Below are 25,273 nucleotides of genomic sequence, written 5' to 3'. Positions count from 1 at the left end.
CATTTTGGTAGTTTGGAACGGCCCGTTCCAATTCCGGAACAGCCCGTTCCAAGCTACTAAATAACCCCTATACATTTATAAAAATTACCAAAATACCCTCAATAAAATAAAAAAAAAATGAAATAAAAACTGGGGTGTTATAGTAGCTATTATTCATTATTATATTATTCATTTATTTAGTAGCATTTATTGTTGAACACTTGATTGGTCTTGGAATACCTTTGTAGATACCCCTATGACTGAAAAATAGAGAGCATCGACAGAAGCTACTCATAGATCATTGTAGAAGAAGTACTAGAGAAGTACGTGAAGTTTAAATAAAAACACATAAGGGGGTTGAATGTGTAAGTGTATTTTAAAGCTTTTTCCAAGTGGAAAATTATAAATTAATTAATAAAATTTGTTCATTTCAATGTGTGAAGGATAAAGTGAGAATAAAAAATGTATTTTTATACTAGTTCACTCAGCTGAGCCATGTTGAGTTACCTTCAATGAATATGCAAAGATTATTCATTATCGATAATAAATTTAGTATTAATTTTATTAAACACACTTTATGGACTACTAAATTCATTAAATTATTTCTTATTTGATAACTTTTTTGTTTATTTTAGAGTAGATGGTATAATTTCTTTTTGGCTTATATCAGGTACATGCAAAATTTAATTTACATATGCTTAAATTATTTTGTAGGAGAAATTAGTTTTATTCTTCTTTCACTATAAATTTTATGCCTGATATAAAATTTGTATAGTTTTTTCTGTATGTTATAATATTTAATTAATTTAAATTTATTTTTTTAAAAATAAATAAAATAGAAAGTAAAAAATAAATTATATTATATACTTTTATATATAAATACGTCAATATATATAATGTGAATTAATATATATATATATATATATATATATATATATATATATATATGAAATTTTATAATAGTCATATTTTATTAGTGATATATTTTTAATATAAATATATTTATTTAAAAATTATATATCATTGTCGCTAGGAATACATTCTTTTTATACCAACTATCTAACAATTGCTAACAAAGAAATTTAAGTTAACATATTTTATGTCGTTGGACACAATACAAACATAAAACATTTGAAAGAAGATAAGAAAATATCAAAAATAAAAAATTCATAACACTTCACTCTAACTACAATACTAAATTACTAAGTCATCAAATTTCCTTAGCATATCTATGAATATGATTTATATATATATATATATATATATATATATATATATATATATATATATATACTTTAAATATGAATCATAATTTAACATATATTTATTACTATAAAATATAAAGATTATATTTTTTTTCATTTTCAATTGTTTTATCCAAGACTATAACTTTCTTAGAACAATTGAATTTTAATAGTTTGTAATTTTAATATATTAGATATTATAGATTAGAAAATTTAATACCAACACAACCATATTTTAAAAGAAATTAAAAAATTTGTTCCTTGAAATTCAAGGGAAAGGACTATTGAATTAAGAAAACTTAATTGAACTATTTTTTTTATTTTAAAATATATCTTTTATTTATGACGTTAGTTTTTGATTATATAATTTTAAAAAAATAATTTTTGTGGATGCAGTTAGTTTAGATTAGACAATATTGTTTTTAATTTTAAAATATTAAAAGAGATTATATTTTTTAAAATTCAAATTTTGAATCAAAATTGTATTTGTTTAGAAAATTTGAATTTTAAATGGTCGAAAATATATTAGTTTAGATTAGATTGAATTTGATAATAGATAATTTTATAACAACATGACCAATTTTAAATAAAAATATATTTAATTTTAAATGAGACTATTTCAATTATAATCAACAGTTTAAGGAGAGAAAAAAAATGAAAGTTGTAACACCCCAATTTCAGAAATTATATGGAAGCCCAAAAGTTTAATAAAGGTGATTTAGTAGCCTAGAATGGGTCGTTCCCAAACTGGAACGGACCGTTCCAAACTATTAAAAAAGCTTATAAACTCTAGTTGGATACGGGTTGTTACCAACTAGAACAGGGCATTCCAAATTACCAAAAAGGCTTGTAACCCTAGTTGGGAACGAGTCGTTTTGGTTTAAGAACGGGTCGTTTCAAACATGGTTGTTATGGGTTAAAATGTAACCCCAGAACGGGCTGTTCTGGATGTGAAATTTTACACATGATGAATGAGTCCAGAATAGGCCTTTCCGGATTTGAAGCGGGCCGTTCCGGCCACTCCTGATGCCTATAAATAGCACGCTTTGACACTCCCAAAAACACACTTTTCACTTCTGACTTCTTTTCTTCTACACTCTCTGAAGACTGAGGGGAACCCAGAGGAGGAGACCAATTAGATCCTGCTTTAGTTTCAATTATTGCTTATCGAGGTACGAGGGAAAAGGGAATTATTTGTATGCAAAGTTACATGAGGGAATTGGGTAGAGGAGGAATCCCCGTAGGATTATGGGTAATTTTATAATTATTTCTGTTTGAGGAATTGATGATCCCATTAGATTTTGCATGTATTGAGGATTAGGAATATGCAATTAATTTGTAAAAATGATGATCTAGGAGCGAGAACGAAATTGTAGAAAAGTGTCTGTGAGTTAAGTTTTGGAAAAATTAGGGGTTTTACTAATTGAGTTAAGAATCTATTAAATTGGTGATTCAATTGAGTGTTATATTAATTTATAAATGTTATTGTTATATCATATGGTAAAAATTGATGATCTAGAGGTGGATTCATGGTGAATTGCTAGAGAGGTATGTGAACCACTATTTTGTGTGGACTTATCTATTTTGTGTATGTGATATGAAATTGAGTTATAGAATGTGGTGTGATGTCTTGACACAAATGTATACATTATATCTACCGTTTTAGTATTGAATTGATAACATGACGTGGCGAATGATATATTATGACTTAATTGTTCAATTAATTATGATGTGAGTATGTTGACATGAAATGAGATGTTATGTTGAAGGTGAATGTGATGTGATTGTGGTTCCTCACACTTATGACCAGGGATGGCACGACCCTTGGGTAAGTGATGCTACAGGATGGCGTGACCTTAGCATAGTGTGAGATGTGTGAGACAATTAACACGTATCACTTATTTCAGATGTGGCGTGACCTTGACATATTGTTAATTGTAAGATTTGTATTGAATGTGAATGTGATGTGATTGTGGTTCCTCACACTTATGATTAGGGATGACACGACCCTTGGGTAAGTGATACTACAGGGATGACGTGACCTTGACATAGTGTGGAATATGTGAGGCAATTAACACGTATCACTTATGTCAGATGTGGCTTGGCCTTGGCATAGTGTTAATTGTAAGATTTGTGATAATTATGAATAAAATATGATTGTGGTTCCTCACACTTATGACCTGGGATGGCACGACCCTTGGGTAAGTGATGCTACAGGGATGGCGTGACCTTGACATAATGTGGGATGTGTGAGACAATTAACACGTATCACTTATGTCAGATGTGGCGTGGCCTTAGCATAGTATTAATTGCCAGATTTGTGATGGATTGGTGTGATTGTGAATTGAGATGTGAAGATGATGCATGATTAATAAAATTATGATATATAGAAATGTTTATGAATATTTCATTCAGTAATGAGTTATGATGAGATTATGTTGTGTTTCTCCTTGTGTGCTTTACATATAGATGTTTTCTTTTCTCACCGTACAATTTGTGGATGTTTTAGGTGAGGAAGATTCAACTATGAGTGGCATCTAGAATGCCAACAGTTGAATTATGGGTATGCTCTGATATTATGGCATCGGGGCAGAGGATTTCTAGGACATGGATTTTTATATGGATTTAGAGTTGTATTTATTATTTTGAAAACAAATTTTAAACTCTTAGGTTTTATTTTTCAAGTATTATTTTTAATTATTTTAGATATTGAAGAACAATTATGAAGATTTTATATGAATCCTTTTTACCAACGTTGAAAAATTTATTCGTTAGTTTTATTTACATTGTTACAAGATATGTGTTGGGGTAGTAAGGGTGTCACAAAAGTCAACAAAAAATGGATAAAAAATATATTTTAGTGTTGTTGAGGTTAATTATTAAGAAAGAAAATAACGAGACAAAATTAAAAAAAGTAGGTTGATAAAATATATATAAAGGCATTAAGAGAGTAGGAAAAGTAATTGGGAATAGGTTGATACTACGAAAGTGAAAAGTTTTAGAAAAGAAGTAATTGAGTATCCTGAAATCATGATTACAGTAGTTTGAATTGGAGAATAATTGATAATAACATTCAAGGTAAGATGTTTTTTCTTTTAAATATTCACTTGTTATTTTCATGTGATTTGAAATATTATATTTTATTAAACTTGTGAGAAAATCCATTAAATTTAACAAAAACAAGAAAAAGAAAAAAAAATCATCATAGAATGTGTATGAGAGAGACGGAATGAACATGACATTCTGGAATTTGATGAGTAAGTACTTATGTGAAATTAAATGAATATGTGAAGATTATTCATTATCGATACTAAATTTAGTATTAATTTTGTTAAACACACTTTTTATAGACTACTAAATTCATTAAAATATTTCTTATTTGATTACCTTTTTGTTTATTTCAGATTCGAGTGCAAATGGTATGATTCCTTTTTGACTTATATTAGGCACAAGCAAAATTTAATTTAGATATGCTTATATTAGTTACACTAGAGGATGATAACATGGCCCCTTGGGTCTTCTGTAACAAATGGAGGAAATATTGTTTGAAACTATGTCGGATGATGACTTTCTATTCATCTAACATTTTTAGGGAGGATAATTAATCTTGTGCCGACAGGATGGTACACTATGAGTTAATGCATAGGTTGCCTTTTGTATGATGGATATTCCTTTTTTATTAAGACTGATTTTTTTCCACAATCGTTGTTGATTACCTTAGTTTCATTTATGTTAATGTTGCATAGGTTTTGGTCTAGTCTCCTCATGTTCTCTTTGTATTAATTTTTCTTATTTTTAATTCTATTTTGGATATACTGCAAATGATTGGTAGGCTTTAGGGTGCCAAAGTTGTTGGGATGTCTTAGTTCTATAGTGATGTTTAGCACTCTTAGTTTTTACTTTAATTTAAATAATTAATTTATGGGTTTGTAATAATTTGTATTATTCTGAAAAATCAATTAAAAAAACTAAAGTAAAATGATAGAAATCAATTTAAAACAATTTTAAGTAAAAATTAAAATTTATTTTCATCATAATTCATAATACTCGAATGTCGCTTTTATCATAATTTTCATTTAGTAACGTAGTAAGTTATTTCAGAAGGCCCAAAAGCACAATATGGGTGATTCAGTAACCCAGAACGGCCCGTTCCCAAACTGGAATGCGCCATTCCAAACTACTGAATTGACCTATAAAATGTAGTTGAGAACGGGGTGTTTGAAACCCTAGAACGGGCCGTTCTAGATGGAGTACGGGCTGTTCTGGATGGAGTATGGGGTGTTCTGGAGGGAGTACGGGCCGTTCTGGATGGAGAACGAGCCGTTTTGAATGAGTCCCAGAACGGGCCGTTCTGATTTCAGAACAGGCCGTTCTGCATGTGATTTTTACACATGATGAAGGGGTGCAAAACGGGCTGTTCCAGATTCGGAACAGGTCGTTCTGGCCACTCCTGAACTTCTATAAATAGGGGTTGTGTGGTTGAGGAGAAAGTGAAGTTTTTAGAGAGAAGTTTTAGAAAGAAGGACTCTGGGTCTATGAGCTCCTTTCTCTCCCAAATTTCTCTGTATGATTCCTTTTCTCCTCTAGATCACTAATGCCTTCTGTCTTTTCTTGAAATTTAGATTAGGAAGCTTGCTTTGGGTGCATGGAAGTTCCGGGTTGAGCTTCGGAAAGAGAATTCTGCTTCTTCTCAGTTCTTGGCTATTTTGAGCCAATCTTCAGGTGAGGGAAGCTAGAATGTAGGTTTTTTGATTACAGGAGAGTTAGGGAAGCTTTATGCATGATGCTCTTTTGTTGAAATAGTTGAGTTGTTGGGTGCTTAAGTTGATTTATGTTGTTGACATGATAGATGAATTTTAAATATGTTGTATATTGCTGAAGTTGTTTATAAAGTTGTTAAGTTGCATTAAGTTGATATCGTAATGACTATAGTTGTTTAATTAAGTTTTTTGTATGTTGTTAAAATTATTAAAGTTGTATAGTTGTATGATTGAATAAGAAGTTGTCAAGTTGATATATAATGCTTATTGTTGTATTGTTGTAAGTTGTCTATTGTTGTTAAGATGTATATTACTGTAAAGTTGTTAAGATGTCTATTGCTGAAAATTTGTATGTTGTTTAAGTTGTTAAGTTGATTAAGCTGTGATGATGAGTTGTTGATCACTAGGACTAGGGGAGATGTTTTCAAAGTTGCTCATCCGATTGTGTGGATTGAGATAGTTGTGGTGCTCTGAGAGCCCAATTTGTTGAAAAACCCTCCTTGGGAAGTTGTCTCTTGGAGTGGATGTTGTGTTGTTCTCCTCTAGGACTTAGTTGACCCCATATGTGGGCAAGGTCGAGGCACGCGTGTATAAAGCAACCACAGTATAGGGGCCAGGCCGAGCTATACCGATTACAAGCGACCAAATGTTTATTGTTGTAAAGTTGTTATGGTGTCTATTGTTGTAAAGTTGAAAAGTTGGGGACATATGGTGAAGATATATGTCCTATGTTGAGATACATAGTACTAAGGTGATAAGTTGAAAGTTGTTTTAAAGTTGAATCCCTTAGTACTGTGTGGGCGCTTGGAAATAGTCGATCCATGTCATGGTTGAATGACCAATTTGAGTAAGGTATCTAGTTAGAGATGTGACACCCTTCTACCCGATAATAGATAAGTAACAACAATAAGAATAATTCAATAAATATAACATCAAGAAGGGTCCACATATTTTAATAAAAACTCATAGGTTCACAAGTCTTGAAATAAATAGAAATTATAATAATAATAATAAAGTTTTACTCTTAAAAAAAAATTATCAAGGTCTCTAAAGAAAAATGAAAGGGATCCAGAATTTACAAATATAAGGTGAATATAAAACTCCTAAAAATAAGTCTCCTCAAACGACAAATAACAATTCATAACTAAAGCATCCTAAATTCATGCCCCAATGTCACATCCTATCAGAGCAGAACCCTTTCCCTTTAGAACTCAACACTATGAGTGCCTTCATCTTCACCTAAAAGAAAACCACATAAAAACAGGACGGTGAGAGATAGATAACATCATATATGAACATAGAGCTACCCAATTCCCACCCCACACCGTGCACCAAAATATCATCATTAACTATAAACAACAAATACATCTCATATAATTACCAAACATCATTTTTTTTTCAATCATACAAGCTTTCATACACATGCTCACTATATGCTCATACACATCTCCTCTCCTAAGAGTCTCAACTTGGCACTCCGCACAATGGGCGTACCTCGTCAATTCCCTTAGTTGTTGCCAATGCGGGCATACCGTTCTCACACCCTCCCAGGGCTGGTATGTTGCACGGTTAAACACTCAGCAGCCCGTGCAAAGGCAATCCACCCACCGTTAAACCCTCTGTGGCCAGTGAGCTGCGCAGTTAAACACCCAACGGCCCACGCATGGAATGCCTCCCGTCATGGTCCCCCCTGTCTCAACCCCTCTCTGGGCCCAGGGTCCAATGCAATATAGCCACGTCTGGCTTCTCAAGCACCACATGCAACTCATAAGTCTCATGCAACTCATGCATCCCACGTAACTCATAATTAATGCATCTCCATTATATAACATCATCACATGTCAATAAAAATCCATGCAATATCATCCTCACATGCTAGGTACCTATCATTAAGTTATCAACATCATAGACCACAAATTTCACATAATTCTTCACACACATCACAATATCTATGACATTCAGTTAATAATTTAACCATAACTCGAGATATATATATCCTTTATAAGTGATCCTAACTCCATTAGAATCCTAACATCAATATCTACAACTTTCATGAAGAACACAAATCCTAATAAAGTCGTTTAGGTTACCATTCAGGGCTCACAAAAATTGATGTTGTGGTTCGCACACAGATTGGAAGGCTCAAATTGCAACTCACATAACTTGATCAAATATTAATATTTTTACACGATTCTTGTGTCTAAATGGTATCCCCAGATGTCTAGTTTCTAACAAAACAAACGGCAGTCGATTTGGATAACTACACAGAAAGATATCGCAAAATTACAAACGTATGTCGGGGTCCCGACGCCCGACGCCCAAAACTGGCGCTGAGCGCCCAAATCTCTGCCCAGATTCCCCTCTGTGAAATTAAACCTGCGTTTTACGAGTTTCAACAAGGTTTTTACCAATTTTCACTACTACACCCCGTTGGTTCAGTTTAACTCCATTTATATTCTTCATACGTTCCAAATCAATCCATACACATCTCAAGCCTCAAAAATTGGTTTCGATTGGTTTTACAAAAAAACATCTAAACTCTTCTTAACACATAAAATTCAAGTCATCAAATTTAAGGGTAAAGAATTAACAAGAAAGCCCCAATGAATTTCAAAGATAATTCAAGAAATAAGTTCTTCCAAATGAATTAAGAATTTAGAACATCGATTGCACAGATAATCGTTCAGAATTTTAAATAGAGTTCCTAGAGGGACTTAGGGATTGCCCTCACTACCCGAACACCCCTATATTCACATATGAAGAAACCCATCTCCCCCGTACCTGGATGAGCAGAAGATGAATGATCTTGGTGTGATCTAAGATCGTTCCTGAGTACTCTTCCTTAGAGCTCTTTGTTTCTCCTCTTTTTTTTTCCCTAACCCTTCAGAACGCAAATGAGGCAGATAGGGTTAACCCATTGGACTGGGTCAACCCAACCCATTTTCCTTCTCTTCTAACCCACTTCTAATTTTCCTCAAAATAATTAAATAAAATAAATACATGTATATTATAAAATATTTTTTCTCTATAATAATAATATATTTCTGACCCTAAATATAATAATATAATTTCAATAACAAAATATCATATAAAATCAACCTTCTCTTAAAACATATAAATATTTATTTAAAAATGCTAATAAAAATACTTATTTAATACGTACAAAATAATTGTCCAAAATAATAATTATTTAAAATGTACAAAATAATATTCCTCTATAATTATTAAAATAATTATGACCAAATACCATCTAATAATAATAATAATAATAATAATAATAATAATAATAACCTTTTTGAAAATTGGGGTGTTACAATACTTCCCTCCTTTAAGAAATTTCGTCCCCGAAATTTTTGTAATGGTAGACTTCTCTCTTCTTACTTTCTAATCCTTATGCAACCTCACTACCTTATTGATGTACAACTCTATCAATTTCACCAAAGGATATCTAAAGGTAAAACAAGTAAACTTGGCGAGTCTATCCACTAAAACACAAATAGAATCGATCTCTTAAGTATCTCAGACAAACCTACAATTAAGGTCTATCCACTCACCATTACAGTTCCAAAATGGGACGTCTAAGTGCTACAAAATTCCAAAAGACTTCTTGCATACTAAACACGAGCATACAATTTCTCTACTCCTCTCTTCACCTTAGGCCACCATGCTTCCGCTGCACCACTCTGATACATCCTCCTAAGGTCCCGATACATCTCAGTAGCTCCTAAATGAATGTCCTTCCTCTAAAATCATCTTTCTTAATTGAAGGTTACTAAGCACCCAAATTTGTTCTTGCACCTCAAAATAACATCGATTCTACTCAAAAAAATTATCTACACTCCTACCAATCTTTTCCACTTGGTTCTCTAAGAAAGGCTCTAACTCCTAGGCTTCTCTAATCTCATCCATTAATTCACTAGTCACTTTCAACATAATCAATTCAATGCTCCTAAGGATAATCTCACACACAAAGCATAAGTCTCTAAATTCTTCAATCAAATCCAACCCTTAAATCATCATAAACGATATACTAGAGGTTATCATAATCAAGGCATCTGCTACAACATTGGTTTTGTAACACCCTCTACCCCAACATAATTACAATAGATATAAACCATCTATATATAAATTCTTTCTTAGTCTAATATAAAATAATTATCTCAAGTATCATTGGGTAAAAGATGCACATTCATAATTTTCAACTGTAAGTATCAAATTGTCAAGAAATAATAAAATAAAGATTATAGATTAATCCCAGTAAAGGTGGCAGAGCCTCCTAGTTAGGAATTAACTTATAATCTTTTAGTAAAATTATAATATGACAAAAATACACACTTTCAACATAAATAACATAAAAATTACAAAAGAAAAATAATAATAATTTAACAATAAGTCTAGCTAATCCCGATGTCACATCCTATCAGAGCGAAACCCAAACAGAAGCCTAAGCTTCACCACCAACATCCTCAGCCTCATGCTAATTATCTGCATCATAATTTAAATATACACAAAAATGACAAGGGAGTGAGAAACTTCTCACTCAGTTGCAGATATAGAAATAAAAGTTAAATAGCACACACACACGCAATATAATTCACATATATAATCAATCTCACATATATGCTTATGTATAATGATTTTCTTGACTTGACTCACTAATGTATGCATGTGGCGCCATACGGAAGTTGCAGAATTCATCACTGGTGACCCGAAGGCACACCTATACAATTGTCGGTGACCCTAAGGTACACCTATCATTGGTGTTCATACACCTCGTTAGCATATCGTGGGTGACCCAAAGGTACACCTTGTTAGTCGTGGGTATGCGGCCTCAGCGGCACACCTGGAGTAATATGTGCATATGATGCATGTCATACATTCACAGACTCAACCTTTAGCATGTTACACATATCATATTCATATTTCATAATTAAGAATTATTTCAATAATCCAATTTAATAGTCCAAAAGTCCAACAGTCCAAACAGTCCAACAGTCCAAACAGTCCAATAGTCCAACAGTCCAACAATCCAACAGTCCAGAGGTTGCTTAGGTATCATATTTTTCAATAATAATATATTAAGATCTTTTAAGTAAAGTAGGAAGCTTAAAAGGTAATATAAGATAATAAGGAGGCTCAGCCTTCCATTTAAATAATAGATTACAAATTTATAAATACTTAGGAGGCTTAGCCTTCCATTCAAATAACAGATTCTAATATGTAAATAAATAAGATATAAAACAAAACACATCAATAATACATATTCAAAGAAATAAACAACAGGCAAGGGATCGGGAGCCAATCCAACAAACAGACTATTTAACAATTATTTCTACACCCCCAAGCAAGGTTTCCCACTCCCCCCCTTACCTGGATAAATAGGAATTTGGGCAGAATCTCCTCTCTTTCTCCTTAAACTGGAACCGGAACTAGAGCAGAACCTTCTCTATTCTCCTCCTCTTTTCACAACCTAGGCAGAACCTTCTCTCTTATTTTCTCTTTCTATCTCTCTAGAATTCCTTCTCTCTAAACTTTTCTTCTCTCTAGTTATGAATTTTCAAAATCCTTAGGTCCCTATTTATAGAAATTTTGAAGTTACTATGCACTATGCACTATTCATTAAAATAATATTATAAGTTACTATGCACTATTCACTATTCATTATTATATTCAAATTAATTATAATTTTGAAACTTCAAACGTCCGCAGCCCTGAAAACGCAGCCTTTCACTATGCATACATAGTAAAACACTATTCATTAAAATAATAATATAAATACTATTCATGAATAGTAAAATACTATTTATCCAAATAATTTGAGTTTTGCGTAAGCGCTTACGTTTTTTCAAAATTACTATTCATATGAATAGTAAAATACTATTCATAAATACGTATTCGTAAATAGTAAAATACGTATACATAAATAGTAAAAAATATGTATACATAAATAGTAAAATACGTATACGTAAATAGTAAAATACATAAATAAAATACTTATTCACATAATAAATACATAAAAAAATATTTCTTTTCATTAAATAAAATTTGGGATGTTACAATTCTCCCCTCCTTTTAGAAATTTCGTCCCCGAAATTTTTGCAATGGTAAACTCTTTGCATTCTTACTTCTAATTCTTATGCAACATCACTACCTTGTTGATGTACAACTTTTATCAATTTCCTCAAAGGATTTGCTTAGGGAAAGATCTTGACGAATTTATCCACTTAAACACAAACAAAATCAATTTCTTAAGCGTCTTAGACAAATCTTCCACTAGGGTCTATCTATTCACCATCTTACTTCCAAAATGGAGCATCTAAGTGCTACAAGATTCTTAAAAACTTCTAGTATGCTAACCATAAATATACAATTGCTTTACTCCTCTCTTCATCTTAGGTCACAAAATATCTTCTTAAGATTTTGGTACATCTTAGTAGTTTCTGAATGGATATTAAAGATACTCTTATGACCTTCTTCTAGGATTGCTTTATTAAATTCTAGCACACTAGGAATGCACAACTTATCCTTAAATCTCAAAACTCCATCCACTCCAAATTTAAACTCACTCTCCATACCTTGATTCAAGTTCTTTACTTCGCTTTCCATATTAGACCATCACGCTTCCCTTGCGCCACTCTGATACATTTTAGTAACTCCTAAATAAATGTTAAGAGTACTCTTATGTCCTTTCAAGTTTTATAACTAGACATCCAACTGTGTCCTTTCTAATCTCTTGCTTATTTGGGTCACTAATAAAGGATCTAACTCCTAGTTCCTCTAATCTCATCTATTAATCTGATAGTTACTTCCAACATAAATAATTCAATGCTACTAGGGTAATCTTACACATCAAGCATAAGTTTCTAAATTCTGCAATCAAATTCAATCCTTAAATCATCAAAATAATAATTTGGTTATCATTGTAATCCAGATATTTGCCACAACATCAACACCTAAGCATTAGATACACATATCAGATCACTAATTTTACTACTCTATCTACAACCAATTCAAACTCTTCTATGATCAATTCTAAAGATCAGGTACCTAAGCATAATGTACACTCGGTATCCATATCAGTTCTCTAGTTTCACCATTTCATCTTCACCCAAGTCATAATCATATCCATCACCTTAACCTATAGCCTTATAACTTGTTACCAAAATAAATCAACTAATTATGCTCCTATAATTTTCTTCAACAATCCATTCGTTATTCATACTTAATCTCACAATACTAGAAGTAACCTTATAATCCAAACTTAAATTTCTAATTTAAGCCAAAAAGATTCATTTCTCTAATCATAATGAAAGATAAAGATTTCCTCAAAACATCAATCACCACAATGGCTTTAACCAAATTAATAAGATCAAAATTTTACTCCTTAAGAAATTTCAACTATTTCTTTTATCTCGTATTCAACCCCTTTGGTCAAAATATATTTAAGGTTCTTATGATCACTAAATACCTCAACCATAGAATCATATAGTTAGCATATATCTACCTGACAAACCGAGTTGTATTCATCCAAGTGATTTCAAACCTATCTCAAACGAAAGTTAAGTGAATAAGCTACAACTCTTTATGAAGACATAAGATTTCCAAGAGATCATCTCTTTAGCTAAAGATTCAAATATCGCCACTAATAAATTCAGTGCTTACTAAATTTCTAATCACCAAGGCAGTCATAACTTGAAGTTCTAGATTTTTGTTTCATCTTATCCTAATTGAAAAGATAATATCTAAAGCCATATTCTTCATAAAGACCTCAAAATATAAATTTTGTCGATATAATACTCATACTATCATAACAAACTATAATGAAAATATTTTCGACACCAAATAGCAATAATGTATCAATATATCTAATGCCACAAAATACCTCAACTTTTTCCAAATTCACTACTTAATTTCTCATTCAAGTCTCTCCTTACTTTTCTCAATCAAAATAACTCACATGCTACCTAAACCATAAATAATTAACATACCAATAATAACACTTAAGGGAATTAACATCATTTCGATCTCTCACCAAAGAGACAACCACCTTTAGATTCAACCTGCTACAACTATAGATGTCAGAAACTTCACCAATCATAAACTCTTAGTACACTCAATATATCACCTCCCATCCAAGGTTCTAATAATTCGAGTTGGCTAACACTATCATGATTATCATTCCTATGATTACAAACTAATTTAACAATCTCAAACTCAACAATATCAACACAGGACGAACATCATCATCATAATACACAACAAACAAGACATAGTCAGAGTACACAACAGAGTCATGATAAGCACATAACACACACGGTTGATAAAATCGACTTGCTCTGATACCACTAAATGTAACACCCTCTACCCCAACATAATTACAATAGATATAAACCATCTATATATAAATTCTTTCTTAGTCTAATATAAAATAATTATCTCAAGTATCATTGGGTAAAAGATGCACATTCATAATTTTCAACTGTAAGTATCAAATTGTCAAGAAATAATAAAATAAAGATTATAGATTAATCCCAGTAAAGGTGGCAGAGCCTCCTAGTTAGGAATTAACTTATAATCTTTTAGTAAAATTATAATATGACAAAAATACACACTTTCAACATAAATAACATAAAAATTACAAAAGAAAAATAATAATAATTTAACAATAAGTCTAGCTAATCCCGATGTCACATCCTATCAGAGCGAAACCCAAACAGAAGCCTAAGCTTCACCACCAACATCCTCAGCCTCATGCTAATTATCTGCATCATAATTTAAATATACACAAAAATGACAAGGGAGTGAGAAACTTCTCACTCAGTTGCAGATATAGAAATAAAAGTTAAATAGCACACACACACGCAATATAATTCACATATATAATCAATCTCACATATATGCTTATGTATAATGATTTTCTTGACTTGACTCACTAATGTATGCATGTGGCGCCATACGGAAGTTGCAGAATTCATCACTGGTGACCCGAAGGCACACCTATACAATTGTCGGTGACCCTAAGGTACACCTATCATTGGTGTTCATACACCTCGTTAGCATATCGTGGGTGACCCAAAGGTACACCTTGTTAGTCGTGGGTATGCGGCCTCAGCGGCACACCTGGAGTAATATGTGCATATGATGCATGTCATACATTCACAGACTCAACCTTTAGCATGTTACACATATCATATTCATATTTCATAATTAAGAATTATTTCAATAATCCAATTTAATAGTCCAAAAGTCCAACAGTCCAAACAGTCCAACAGTCCAAACAGTCCAATAGTCCAACAGTCCAACAATCCAACAGTCCAGAGGTTGCTTAGGTATCATATTTTTCAATAATAATATATTAAGATCTTTTAAGTAAAGTAGGAAGCTTAAAAGGTAATATAAGATAATAAGGAGGCTCAGCCTTCCATTTAAATAATAGATTACAAATTTATAAATACTTAGGAGGCTTAGCCTTCCATTCAAATAACAGATTCTAATATGTAAATAAATAAGATATAAAACAAAACACATCAATAATACATATTCAAAGAAATAAACAACAGGCAAGGGATCGGGAGCCAATCCAACAAACAGACTATTTAACAATTATTTCTACACCCCCAAGCAAGGTTTCCCACTCCCCCCCTTACCTGGATAAATAGGAATTTGGGCAGAATCTCCTCTCTTTCTCCTTAAACTGGAACCGGAACTAGAGCAGAACCTTCTCTATTCTCCTCCTCTTTTCACAACCTAGGCAGAACCTTCTCTCTTATTTTCTCTTTCTATCTCTCTAGAATTCCTTCTCTCTAAACTTTTCTTCTCTCTAGTTATGAATTTTCAAAATCCTTAGGTCCCTATTTATAGAAATTTTGAAGTTACTATGCACTATGCACTATTCATTAAAATAATATTATAAGTTACTATGCACTATTCACTATTCATTATTATATTCAAATTAATTATAATTTTGAAACTTCAAACGTCCGCAGCCCCTGAAAACGCAGCCTTTCACTATGCATACATAGTAAAACACTATTCATTAAAATAATAATATAAATACTATTCATGAATAGTAAAATACTATTTATCCAAATAATTTGAGTTTTGCGTAAGCGCTTACGTTTTTTCAAAATTACTATTCATATGAATAGTAAAATACTATTCATAAATACGTATTCGTAAATAGTAAAATACGTATACATAAATAGTAAAAAATATGTATACATAAATAGTAAAATACGTATACGTAAATAGTAAAATACATAAATAAAATACTTATTCACATAATAAATACATAAAAAAATATTTCTTTTCATTAAATAAAATTTGGGATGTTACAATTCTCCCCTCCTTTTAGAAATTTCGTCCCCGAAATTTTTGCAATGGTAAACTCTTTGCATTCTTACTTCTAATTCTTATGCAACATCACTACCTTGTTGATGTACAACTTTTATCAATTTCCTCAAAGGATTTGCTTAGGGAAAGATCTTGACGAATTTATCCACTTAAACACAAACAAAATCAATTTCTTAAGCGTCTTAGACAAATCTTCCACTAGGGTCTATCTATTCACCATCTTACTTCCAAAATGGAGCATCTAAGTGCTACAAGATTCTTAAAAACTTCTAGTATGCTAACCATAAATATACAATTGCTTTACTCCTCTCTTCATCTTAGGTCACAAAATATCTTCTTAAGATTTTGGTACATCTTAGTAGTTTCTGAATGGATATTAAAGATACTCTTATGACCTTCTTCTAGGATTGCTTTATTAAATTCTAGCACACTAGGAATGCACAACTTATCCTTAAATCTCAAAACTCCATCCACTCCAAATTTAAACTCACTCTCCATACCTTGATTCAAGTTCTTTACTTCGCTTTCCATATTAGACCATCACGCTTCCCTTGCGCCACTCTGATACATTTTAGTAACTCCTAAATAAATGTTAAGAGTACTCTTATGTCCTTTCAAGTTTTATAACTAGACATCCAACTGTGTCCTTTCTAATCTCTTGCTTATTTGGGTCACTAATAAAGGATCTAACTCCTAGTTCCTCTAATCTCATCTATTAATCTGATAGTTACTTCCAACATAAATAATTCAATGCTACTAGGGTAATCTTACACATCAAGCATAAGTTTCTAAATTCTGCAATCAAATTCAATCCTTAAATCATCAAAATAATAATTTGGTTATCATTGTAATCCAGATATTTGCCACAACATCAACACCTAAGCATTAGATACACATATCAGATCACTAATTTTACTACTCTATCTACAACCAATTCAAACTCTTCTATGATCAATTCTAAAGATCAGGTACCTAAGCATAATGTACACTCGGTATCCATATCAGTTCTCTAGTTTCACCATTTCATCTTCACCCAAGTCATAATCATATCCATCACCTTAACCTATAGCCTTATAACTTGTTACCAAAATAAATCAACTAATTATGCTCCTATAATTTTCTTCAACAATCCATTCGTTATTCATACTTAATCTCACAATACTAGAAGTAACCTTATAATCCAAACTTAAATTTCTAATTTAAGCCAAAAAGATTCATTTCTCTAATCATAATGAAAGATAAAGATTTCCTCAAAACATCAATCACCACAATGGCTTTAACCAAATTAATAAGATCAAAATTTTACTCCTTAAGAAATTTCAACTATTTCTTTTATCTCGTATTCAACCCCTTTGGTCAAAATATATTTAAGGTTCTTATGATCACTAAATACCTCAACCATAGAATCATATAGTTAGCATATATCTACCTGACAAACCGAGTTGTATTCATCCAAGTGATTTCAAACCTATCTCAAACGAAAGTTAAGTGAATAAGCTACAACTCTTTATGAAGACATAAGATTTCCAAGAGATCATCTCTTTAGCTAAAGATTCAAATATCGCCACTAATAAATTCAGTGCTTACTAAATTTCTAATCACCAAGGCAGTCATAACTTGAAGTTCTAGATTTTTGTTTCATCTTATCCTAATTGAAAAGATAATATCTAAAGCCATATTCTTCATAAAGACCTCAAAATATAAATTTTGTCGATATAATACTCATACTATCATAACAAACTATAATGAAAATATTTTCGACACCAAATAGCAATAATGTATCAATATATCTAATGCCACAAAATACCTCAACTTTTTCCAAATTCACTACTTAATTTCTCATTCAAGTCTCTCCTTACTTTTCTCAATCAAAATAACTCACATGCTACCTAAACCATAAATAATTAACATACCAATAATAACACTTAAGGGAATTAACATCATTTCGATCTCTCACCAAAGAGACAACCACCTTTAGATTCAACCTGCTACAACTATAGATGTCAGAAACTTCACCAATCATAAACTCTTAGTACACTCAATATATCACCTCCCATCCAAGGTTCTAATAATTCGAGTTGGCTAACACTATCATGATTATCATTCCTATGATTACAAACTAATTTAACAATCTCAAACTCAACAATATCAACACAGGACGAACATCATCATCATAATACACAACAAACAAGACATAGTCAGAGTACACAACAGAGTCATGATAAGCACATAACACACACGGTTGATAAAATCGACTTGCTCTGATACCACTAAATGTAACACCCTCTACCCCAACATAATTACAATAGATATAAACCATCTATATATAAATTCTTTCTTAGTCTAATATAAAATAATTATCTCAAGTATCATTGGGTAAAAGATGCACATTCATAATTTTCAACTGTAAGTATCAAATTGTCAAGAAATAATAAAATAAAGATTATAGATTAATCCCAGTAAAGGTGGCAGAGCCTCCTAGTTAGGAATTAACTTATAATCTTTTAGTAAAATTATAATATGACAAAAATACACACTTTCAACATAAATAACATAAAAATTACAAAAGAAAAATAATAATAATTTAACAATAAGTCTAGCTAATCCCGATGTCACATCCTATCAGAGCGAAACCCAAACAGAAGCCTAAGCTTCACCACCAACATCCTCAGCCTCATGCTAATTATCTGCATCATAATTTAAATATACACAAAAATGACAAGGGAGTGAGAAACTTCTCACTCAGTTGCAGATATAGAAATAAAAGTTAAATAGCACACACACACGCAATATAATTCACATATATAATCAATCTCACATATATGCTTATGTATAATGATTTTCTTGACTTGACTCACTAATGTATGCATGTGGCGCCATACGGAAGTTGCAGAATTCATCACTGGTGACCCGAAGGCACACCTATACAATTGTCGGTGACCCTAAGGTACACCTATCATTGGTGTTCATACACCTCGTTAGCATATCGTGGGTGACCCAAAGGTACACCTTGTTAGTCGTGGGTATGCGGCCTCAGCGGCACACCTGGAGTAATATGTGCATATGATGCATGTCATACATTCACAGACTCAACCTTTAGCATGTTACACATATCATATTCATATTTCATAATTAAGAATTATTTCAATAATCCAATTTAATAGTCCAAAAGTCCAACAGTCCAAACAGTCCAACAGTCCAAACAGTCCAATAGTCCAACAGTCCAACAATCCAACAGTCCAGAGGTTGCTTAGGTATCATATTTTTCAATAATAATATATTAAGATCTTTTAAGTAAAGTAGGAAGCTTAAAAGGTAATATAAGATAATAAGGAGGCTCAGCCTTCCATTTAAATAATAGATTACAAATTTATAAATACTTAGGAGGCTTAGCCTTCCATTCAAATAACAGATTCTAATATGTAAATAAATAAGATATAAAACAAAACACATCAATAATACATATTCAAAGAAATAAACAACAGGCAAGGGATCGGGAGCCAATCCAACAAACAGACTATTTAACAATTATTTCTACACCCCCAAGCAAGGTTTCCCACTCCCCCCCTTACCTGGATAAATAGGAATTTGGGCAGAATCTCCTCTCTTTCTCCTTAAACTGGAACCGGAACTAGAGCAGAACCTTCTCTATTCTCCTCCTCTTTTCACAACCTAGGCAGAACCTTCTCTCTTATTTTCTCTTTCTATCTCTCTAGAATTCCTTCTCTCTAAACTTTTCTTCTCTCTAGTTATGAATTTTCAAAATCCTTAGGTCCCTATTTATAGAAATTTTGAAGTTACTATGCACTATGCACTATTCATTAAAATAATATTATAAGTTACTATGCACTATTCACTATTCATTATTATATTCAAATTAATTATAATTTTGAAACTTCAAACGTCCGCAGCCCCTGAAAACGCAGCCTTTCACTATGCATACATAGTAAAACACTATTCATTAAAATAATAATATAAATACTATTCATGAATAGTAAAATACTATTTATCCAAATAATTTGAGTTTTGCGTAAGCGCTTACGTTTTTTCAAAATTACTATTCATATGAATAGTAAAATACTATTCATAAATACGTATTCGTAAATAGTAAAATACGTATACATAAATAGTAAAAAATATGTATACATAAATAGTAAAATACGTATACGTAAATAGTAAAATACATAAATAAAATACTTATTCACATAATAAATACATAAAAAAATATTTCTTTTCATTAAATAAAATTTGGGATGTTACAATTCTCCCCTCCTTTTAGAAATTTCGTCCCCGAAATTTTTGCAATGGTAAACTCTTTGCATTCTTACTTCTAATTCTTATGCAACATCACTACCTTGTTGATGTACAACTTTTATCAATTTCCTCAAAGGATTTGCTTAGGGAAAGATCTTGACGAATTTATCCACTTAAACACAAACAAAATCAATTTCTTAAGCGTCTTAGACAAATCTTCCACTAGGGTCTATCTATTCACCATCTTACTTCCAAAATGGAGCATCTAAGTGCTACAAGATTCTTAAAAACTTCTAGTATGCTAACCATAAATATACAATTGCTTTACTCCTCTCTTCATCTTAGGTCACAAAATATCTTCTTAAGATTTTGGTACATCTTAGTAGTTTCTGAATGGATATTAAAGATACTCTTATGACCTTCTTCTAGGATTGCTTTATTAAATTCTAGCACACTAGGAATGCACAACTTATCCTTAAATCTCAAAACTCCATCCACTCCAAATTTAAACTCACTCTCCATACCTTGATTCAAGTTCTTTACTTCGCTTTCCATATTAGACCATCACGCTTCCCTTGCGCCACTCTGATACATTTTAGTAACTCCTAAATAAATGTTAAGAGTACTCTTATGTCCTTTCAAGTTTTATAACTAGACATCCAACTGTGTCCTTTCTAATCTCTTGCTTATTTGGGTCACTAATAAAGGATCTAACTCCTAGTTCCTCTAATCTCATCTATTAATCTGATAGTTACTTCCAACATAAATAATTCAATGCTACTAGGGTAATCTTACACATCAAGCATAAGTTTCTAAATTCTGCAATCAAATTCAATCCTTAAATCATCAAAATAATAATTTGGTTATCATTGTAATCCAGATATTTGCCACAACATCAACACCTAAGCATTAGATACACATATCAGATCACTAATTTTACTACTCTATCTACAACCAATTCAAACTCTTCTATGATCAATTCTAAAGATCAGGTACCTAAGCATAATGTACACTCGGTATCCATATCAGTTCTCTAGTTTCACCATTTCATCTTCACCCAAGTCATAATCATATCCATCACCTTAACCTATAGCCTTATAACTTGTTACCAAAATAAATCAACTAATTATGCTCCTATAATTTTCTTCAACAATCCATTCGTTATTCATACTTAATCTCACAATACTAGAAGTAACCTTATAATCCAAACTTAAATTTCTAATTTAAGCCAAAAAGATTCATTTCTCTAATCATAATGAAAGATAAAGATTTCCTCAAAACATCAATCACCACAATGGCTTTAACCAAATTAATAAGATCAAAATTTTACTCCTTAAGAAATTTCAACTATTTCTTTTATCTCGTATTCAACCCCTTTGGTCAAAATATATTTAAGGTTCTTATGATCACTAAATACCTCAACCATAGAATCATATAGTTAGCATATATCTACCTGACAAACCGAGTTGTATTCATCCAAGTGATTTCAAACCTATCTCAAACGAAAGTTAAGTGAATAAGCTACAACTCTTTATGAAGACATAAGATTTCCAAGAGATCATCTCTTTAGCTAAAGATTCAAATATCGCCACTAATAAATTCAGTGCTTACTAAATTTCTAATCACCAAGGCAGTCATAACTTGAAGTTCTAGATTTTTGTTTCATCTTATCCTAATTGAAAAGATAATATCTAAAGCCATATTCTTCATAAAGACCTCAAAATATAAATTTTGTCGATATAATACTCATACTATCATAACAAACTATAATGAAAATATTTTCGACACCAAATAGCAATAATGTATCAATATATCTAATGCCACAAAATACCTCAACTTTTTCCAAATTCACTACTTAATTTCTCATTCAAGTCTCTCCTTACTTTTCTCAATCAAAATAACTCACATGCTACCTAAACCATAAATAATTAACATACCAATAATAACACTTAAGGGAATTAACATCATTTCGATCTCTCACCAAAGAGACAACCACCTTTAGATTCAACCTGCTACAACTATAGATGTCAGAAACTTCACCAATCATAAACTCTTAGTACACTCAATATATCACCTCCCATCCAAGGTTCTAATAATTCGAGTTGGCTAACACTATCATGATTATCATTCCTATGATTACAAACTAATTTAACAATCTCAAACTCAACAATATCAACACAGGACGAACATCATCATCATAATACACAACAAACAAGACATAGTCAGAGTACACAACAGAGTCATGATAAGCACATAACACACACGGTTGATAAAATCGACTTGCTCTGATACCACTAAATGTAACACCCTCTACCCCAACATAATTACAATAGATATAAACCATCTATATATAAATTCTTTCTTAGTCTAATATAAAATAATTATCTCAAGTATCATTGGGTAAAAGATGCACATTCATAATTTTCAACTGTAAGTATCAAATTGTCAAGAAATAATAAAATAAAGATTATAGATTAATCCCAGTAAAGGTGGCAGAGCCTCCTAGTTAGGAATTAACTTATAATCTTTTAGTAAAATTATAATATGACAAAAATACACACTTTCAACATAAATAACATAAAAATTACAAAAGAAAAATAATAATAATTTAACAATAAGTCTAGCTAATCCCGATGTCACATCCTATCAGAGCGAAACCCAAACAGAAGCCTAAGCTTCACCACCAACATCCTCAGCCTCATGCTAATTATCTGCATCATAATTTAAATATACACAAAAATGACAAGGGAGTGAGAAACTTCTCACTCAGTTGCAGATATAGAAATAAAAGTTAAATAGCACACACACACGCAATATAATTCACATATATAATCAATCTCACATATATGCTTATGTATAATGATTTTCTTGACTTGACTCACTAATGTATGCATGTGGCGCCATACGGAAGTTGCAGAATTCATCACTGGTGACCCGAAGGCACACCTATACAATTGTCGGTGACCCTAAGGTACACCTATCATTGGTGTTCATACACCTCGTTAGCATATCGTGGGTGACCCAAAGGTACACCTTGTTAGTCGTGGGTATGCGGCCTCAGCGGCACACCTGGAGTAATATGTGCATATGATGCATGTCATACATTCACAGACTCAACCTTTAGCATGTTACACATATCATATTCATATTTCATAATTAAGAATTATTTCAATAATCCAATTTAATAGTCCAAAAGTCCAACAGTCCAAACAGTCCAACAGTCCAAACAGTCCAATAGTCCAACAGTCCAACAATCCAACAGTCCAGAGGTTGCTTAGGTATCATATTTTTCAATAATAATATATTAAGATCTTTTAAGTAAAGTAGGAAGCTTAAAAGGTAATATAAGATAATAAGGAGGCTCAGCCTTCCATTTAAATAATAGATTACAAATTTATAAATACTTAGGAGGCTTAGCCTTCCATTCAAATAACAGATTCTAATATGTAAATAAATAAGATATAAAACAAAACACATCAATAATACATATTCAAAGAAATAAACAACAGGCAAGGGATCGGGAGCCAATCCAACAAACAGACTATTTAACAATTATTTCTACACCCCCAAGCAAGGTTTCCCACTCCCCCCCTTACCTGGATAAATAGGAATTTGGGCAGAATCTCCTCTCTTTCTCCTTAAACTGGAACCGGAACTAGAGCAGAACCTTCTCTATTCTCCTCCTCTTTTCACAACCTAGGCAGAACCTTCTCTCTTATTTTCTCTTTCTATCTCTCTAGAATTCCTTCTCTCTAAACTTTTCTTCTCTCTAGTTATGAATTTTCAAAATCCTTAGGTCCCTATTTATAGAAATTTTGAAGTTACTATGCACTATGCACTATTCATTAAAATAATATTATAAGTTACTATGCACTATTCACTATTCATTATTATATTCAAATTAATTATAATTTTGAAACTTCAAACGTCCGCAGCCCCTGAAAACGCAGCCTTTCACTATGCATACATAGTAAAACACTATTCATTAAAATAATAATATAAATACTATTCATGAATAGTAAAATACTATTTATCCAAATAATTTGAGTTTTGCGTAAGCGCTTACGTTTTTTCAAAATTACTATTCATATGAATAGTAAAATACTATTCATAAATACGTATTCGTAAATAGTAAAATACGTATACATAAATAGTAAAAAATATGTATACATAAATAGTAAAATACGTATACGTAAATAGTAAAATACATAAATAAAATACTTATTCACATAATAAATACATAAAAAAATATTTCTTTTCATTAAATAAAATTTGGGATGTTACAGGTTTTACTTCTATGATCATCTCTAAAGATTAAGCACCTAAGCGTAAGTTCACTAGGTATACATATCAGATCTCTAATTTCACCACTCCATCTACACCCAAGTCAAACTCTTATCCATCACCTTATCCTATAGCCTCATATCTTGTCACCAAAATTGTGCTTCTCCAATTTCCTTCAACAATCCATTCGTTACTCAAGTCATACTTAGTCTCACACTACTAAGAGTAACCTTATAAGCCAAACTTAAATCTCTAATTTGAGCCAAAAGGATTCATCTCTCTAATCATAAGGGAAGATAAATATAAAGGTTTCCTACACAAAACATCGGTCACCACAATAGCTTTACTCAATTAACAACTAAGTTTGAAATATTAGTCCTCTAGAAATTAAACTATCTC

The 25,273-nt window shown here is 31.6% G+C and overlaps 1 long non-coding RNA gene across 1 annotated transcript; it reads right to left on the bottom strand.

Moving 5' to 3' along the window:
• Positions 1-6,890: 6,890 nt before the first annotated feature.
• Positions 6,891-24,721, bottom strand: LOC145949743 (uncharacterized). The gene is made up of 6 exons (XR_014428168.1): positions 24,187-24,721; positions 19,909-23,301; positions 15,631-19,023; positions 11,354-14,745; positions 8,765-10,468; positions 6,891-7,222 (listed from the first exon to the last, which is right to left on the bottom strand). It is a non-coding gene; the product is annotated as an uncharacterized LOC145949743 (long non-coding RNA).
• Positions 24,722-25,273: the final 552 nt, after the last annotated feature.

Source organism: Cajanus cajan, chromosome 1 (genome assembly GCF_000230855.2).
Source record: "Cajanus cajan strain Asha chromosome 1, NIPB_CcT2T_4, whole genome shotgun sequence".
Lineage (NCBI taxonomy): Eukaryota > Viridiplantae > Streptophyta > Magnoliopsida > Fabales > Fabaceae > Cajanus > Cajanus cajan.
Note: the sequence above shows the minus strand (reverse complement) of the source record. Positions and strands in the feature narration are given on the sequence as shown.